Source organism: Macrobrachium nipponense, chromosome 7 (genome assembly GCF_015104395.2).
Source record: "Macrobrachium nipponense isolate FS-2020 chromosome 7, ASM1510439v2, whole genome shotgun sequence".
Lineage (NCBI taxonomy): Eukaryota > Metazoa > Arthropoda > Malacostraca > Decapoda > Palaemonidae > Macrobrachium > Macrobrachium nipponense.
In genome coordinates this window covers 47,088,007-47,093,006 of record NC_061109.1, presented here as the reverse complement: position 1 = coordinate 47,093,006, position 5,000 = coordinate 47,088,007, and the positions used below count along the sequence as shown (strand labels likewise).

The window sequence follows — 5,000 nt, the reverse complement described above, 5'->3', positions numbered from 1 at the left end:
TAGTAGTTCGATGTGCTGACAGAAAAAAATGACGACAGACTGGAAAGATTGAGAATCCGGATACGGGTTTTTTGGACGGAGAGGAGGGTCTGAGTGGAATGTGCGAGAGTTTTGCAGATCATGCTTTACAGATTGCAGATGGCAAAGGGTGGCTGCAGAGATAGGTACTGTAAGGGCTTGGAAATATTCTTCTTTTATTAAAATAATAAATTTGTATAATGTTCGTAAGAGGGAAAATTGATTTAATGCAGAAAGGCTAGTGGGTGAATAGTTGTTAGTGTGTGTGATATGAGAGACCGAAGAAGATTTGTGAAAAAGTCAGGATGGTTTTTAGAATGTTGGAAGCGCCTCGTCATGAAGGCAGGACGCACTTCTGAAAAGCTGTGCTAAAGAAAATTTGTTAAGTTGGCAATACTTGTGTTTTATGTGTTAAGATCACGAGGCCTTTCCTTGTTAGGATTAAAGATGAATCGTGGAAGTCGTTGAAATTAATCTTGTGTAAAACATAATTATGTGTGGTAAGGAAAGTTGGAAAGGAAAAAATGCAGCAGAAACTTAGTGTGAGTAAAAAGGATGACAAGGGTTAAAAAATGCATGGCATGTCATAGAATTTTCTTTTCAATGTAAGGCATAACATCAAATTTTATTAGATTTCCGTACAGAATTATGTCTTCTCTTGTTGCTTTTCTTATTTTAATTTTTTGGGGGGAGCGGGATACGTTTTATTTAATGTTTTTGATCTCAATAACATTTAGAAATATGTTTCATTTTTAAGCAGTCAGTCGGAAGATGTAAAATATTGAATTCTTAAGCCGAAACGGTGCGATTTCCACACTGCATTTAAGGATTAAAGTGATTGATTTGGTTGCTGAAAGTGGAAGTTAACCCGTAAAAATAGGATAAGAAGGCCAAGAGCGTGCTTGGTTGCAAGCGTCAAAGATACTAACAGAGAAGGACCTTGATACTATTTGAAACGCTATGAGCTTATGCGAGATAGAAGGAAAAGATTCTACGTGTTAAGTTCATGCAAATGAAATGTTGCTACGGGAAAAGTTCTTGATTATCCTTTAGTCCATGAGGAGTCTGAATGTTAAAATTATACTCGAGTTTTTAAACACTTATTTTGTTTTTATCAACGGGAAAAATACGGTATTTCATTTTGTTTCAGAAATATAGAATAATAGAGAACTACCTATATATTATTCAAGAAAGACCACATCTTATATACATATGCGGTTTTGCTTTATACATAAAAAATAAGAGATGAAAATGCGTACGTTGGTAACCTATGTTATCTTGAAGCAGTGCCGTTTGACCAGTGCCTATAACTGGCCGGGTCTGGCCCTCTCTCTTCAGCTCCTTGCGTTGCCTGCCCCGCAAGCCACAACGTCACAAGGCAGTGAGGCACCCAGTTGCCAACGTCGAAGGCGGTGATCTTTTCATCTCCGGTGTTCGTGGATGAAGAAGTGCAACGCATTTGAGAGGATTCATTCATAGGTCTCCGAGTCACGAATCTAGTAAATTGAACGCCTGTCTATTGTGTATAGAAATAGATCTCATTGTAAGTCGATATTTCGTACTTCATTATTCCTTTGAAGGGACTTTTTCATAAATTGTGAATTGTGTTACGAGGTGCCCACATCATATATATATATATATATATATATATATACGTATTCTGTAAGACATTATTTGGCATGTGCTTGTGTTATGTAACGTCAGTGGATGATCCATGCATATATGTGAGTTCTTATGCGTTTTTATTATTAATTTTCGACCCGCTTTTTAGGTGTGTTTTTTCCCCAAGTGCATTTTTCATCTGTGCTTCATTGAAGACTTCTTTGTAAAAAAATATTTTTTATGGCAGCTATCTCAAATATGAGGTAACTTTTCCAATGAAGAGAACTTTTTAGGCTTCATATGATGCTGGAAGTTTTGGAGCGATGGGAAAATTGGATGACGTTTTACAAGAGAACTGCAGTGTTAGCATTGTGAATCTTTTCATCTTGTTTGATCATTCAGCACATAGTGTTATTGAAGGAAAGACGAGCAGTTGCAAGATATATGAATTACAATAAAAATACCTTTCCATATAGCGGTGAATTTAAATGAATCATTTTAGGTTTATTTTTTCTTTCTTAGACTAAGTTAGTTTCATAGCAAAATTGAAAGTTATTCCTTTAAGGAGCCTGCAGTTTCTCTCTCTCTCTCTCTCTCTCTCTCTCTCTCTCTCTCTCTCTCTCTCTCTCTCTCTCTCTCTCTCTCTCTCTCTCTAAGATCCAACCCCTCTCTCTGCTCATTAATCAGTAAATAAAATAGTAAGACATTTTCAAAGAAAACTGGGGAATAAACAAATACCGTGAATCAAAGAAACTGCTATGTTCGTAGCATCCTTCCACATCACACCACCCGTACGATTAGACGCTGAACAGACCAGAACACCATACCCCTTCTCCCCGTCCCCGTCATCCAATGTCCCAGACACTCTTGTATGGATATCGAAGAGAGTGGTTTCCTTGTCTTGGCGCTTGGAGCCCTGATTTTTGTCAATGCCCTCTCTGTTACAAGCGTTGTTTGCTGCCAGTGCTGTCTTTCTTAGCCTTGGGCGGGTCTCTTCTGGGATTCTGTTTACTTTGGTTTCCTTGTGACTTATATGGCTTGCTTGTTTGCTTACGTAACAACACATACAGACACGTGCACACCCCATATAATGTATACAGTTACAAACGTGTTAAACTAGGCTGTGTATTAATACATGTGTTCATGTATATATATATATATATATATATATATATATATATATATATATATATATATATATATATATATATATATATCACAAAACTAGTTTGACGCATGCATAACTGTATACATAATAATATCATGTACTACGTACAACTGAAGCAAAGGTCATGTGTTTAAAGCGTCCTAGTTTGTGATTGGTCAAGGTCTTGGGTGTGACTTCCATTTATAATGCTGTTTAAACATTAAAAACAAGAGTAGGTTTGCTTTCCGTACATCATTTTATTTCTGTGTAATTTTCGTAACTTGTAAATCTTTAAATGGTCGTAGAGAAGAATTCTTTTGTGATCATTCAGACACTTGACAATAAATAATTGTATTTGTTTTTTCCTTAAATTGGCATGAATTGATTAATTTTGTACGGAGAATGTAAATAAGAATGCATATTTATATGTATATTAATCTGGCTTAATTAGATCGTTCTCTTATCTAATTTTGGGTTCATTTTTACTGGATAGGATCACGTCTTGGTATTGCAGATTTCATCATTAGTGAGCGCTCGGATGAGCATGTTTTCAGTCAATCGTAACGAATTGAATTAGATATTAACTCTTCATTGGCATTGGTCGAAATACTATGTACATTCTTTTTGCGCACATGAGAATGTGATTAAGTAAGTTATATGTATCTATACAAAAATTTGTTCGCTTACCGAAATGTTTGTTCCTAAGTTCAGCTGCTTGCGCACGAAAGTTCCTAGCTGGACGAGTCGGTTACATAGTCGCCTACCGATCTGGTATCCGAGTTCGCTCCCAGCTGCAGCCAGTGCGGATTCAGAGGAATGCATTTCTGGTTATTAGAAGTTTATTTCTTGATAATAAGGTAGTTCGGATCCCACAATAAGCTGTAGGTTCCGTTGCTAAGAAACCAATTGATTCCTTGTAAGGTAAATAAAAATCTAATCCTTCGGGCCATCCGTAGGAGAGCTGTTAATCAGCTCAGTGGTCTGCTTAAACTTTAAATATACTTAACTTTTTCCTCGCGAGTAAAAAGCAATAAGTTTTGAACCAAATAATCAGTATGTTTTATGTATATCTGAATAATTTGTGGACATATTTCGGTTAGGTTGATATGTAGGCATACAAAAACTATATATAACATTTTCATTAAAAGCAAAATTATCTTCTTGGATGTGGCTGTTATATCTAGTGTATTTGTTTCTTTGTCAGTTACATGATTGTTCCTAGGAAGACACTCAAAGGGAAAGAAAATTCAGTGAACATTCTAGAAATGATCTTTGACTATGTTCATTGATCCTGCAACGATGCATGATATTGATAATGATAATGATGTATTGTGATCGAAATCCAAATTTCTGTTAAGCAGATCGGCCAGTATTGCCACAACATCTTTTAACATCGTGAAAGTTCTTATATGTAGCACTGAAAATGACCTTGTTTTGGACAGCCTTTCCTAGGGAAATCCTGGGGCCTCTGTCCAGCCAGAGGCCTTGCTTTTTGGGCAGTCTTACCATTAAATCCTAATAGCCCTGCCTCACCAGTTGACCCTACGTTTGATCTGCCTTCCCCAAGAGAGCCTGGATACCTTACCAAGAGGAAGACTCTCCTACCTGGTTACCTTCCATGGGTAGCCCAAGGGTGCCCACCATCCAGATGGGAAGACCTCTTCCTAGGTTGCCTTTCCCAGGGAACCCCTTGGACACCTACAAGAGGTGTATACCCCTTTGGATATGCTTTTCTGCCTGGTAGGACCGTTGCCAACTTCATGGAAAGGGCTTTTTGGGCACAGGTGTCTTGACTCCATTTGAAAAGGAATTGCAGGGAAGGTACCGGAGATCTTCATACAGAGATGCTTTCCGTAGAGAGCCTTGACCCCCACCCCCTTGGTGACATCCACTTCCAAATGTGTTTCCGAGCCTGGTAGGAGTACTCCCGTTCTGAGGCCGTCATCAAGGAATACTTCCCGGTTTATGCAGGAGCCCTGCCGTCCTCCTTGGAAGAATGCTCCATAGGGAGGTCTCTGTGTGCTGTTCTGCCTCCCTCTGGGAAGGTGTCCTTGGAGGAGGGGCGTTAAAGAACCTTCTCAAGGGATCCCTTGCCTAGGAAGCCATTTCACCAATTCTCATAGTGAAGGTCTCTTCTGAGATGCTTCCAGACATCCCCAAGGGTTAATAAGCCTTTGCTCTCACTCCCGAGGCGAAACCCACATCCGGGAATGTTTCCTGGTCTGCCATTCGT

The 5,000-nt window shown here is 38.6% G+C and overlaps 1 protein-coding gene across 3 annotated transcripts in view; it reads left to right on the top strand.

Annotated features, from left to right (window-relative positions):
* Positions 1-1,326: 1,326 nt before the first annotated feature.
* Positions 1,327-5,000, top strand: part of LOC135217457 (uncharacterized) — an 11,824-nt gene continuing 8,150 nt past the window's right edge. The window contains exon 1 of one of the 3 annotated variants that reach the window (XM_064253344.1): positions 1,327-1,561. The gene's annotated coding sequence lies outside the window, so the exon portion shown is untranslated. The remainder of the gene's footprint in view (positions 1,562-5,000) is intronic. The other 2 variants (XM_064253345.1, XM_064253343.1) reach the window with 2 other exon arrangements.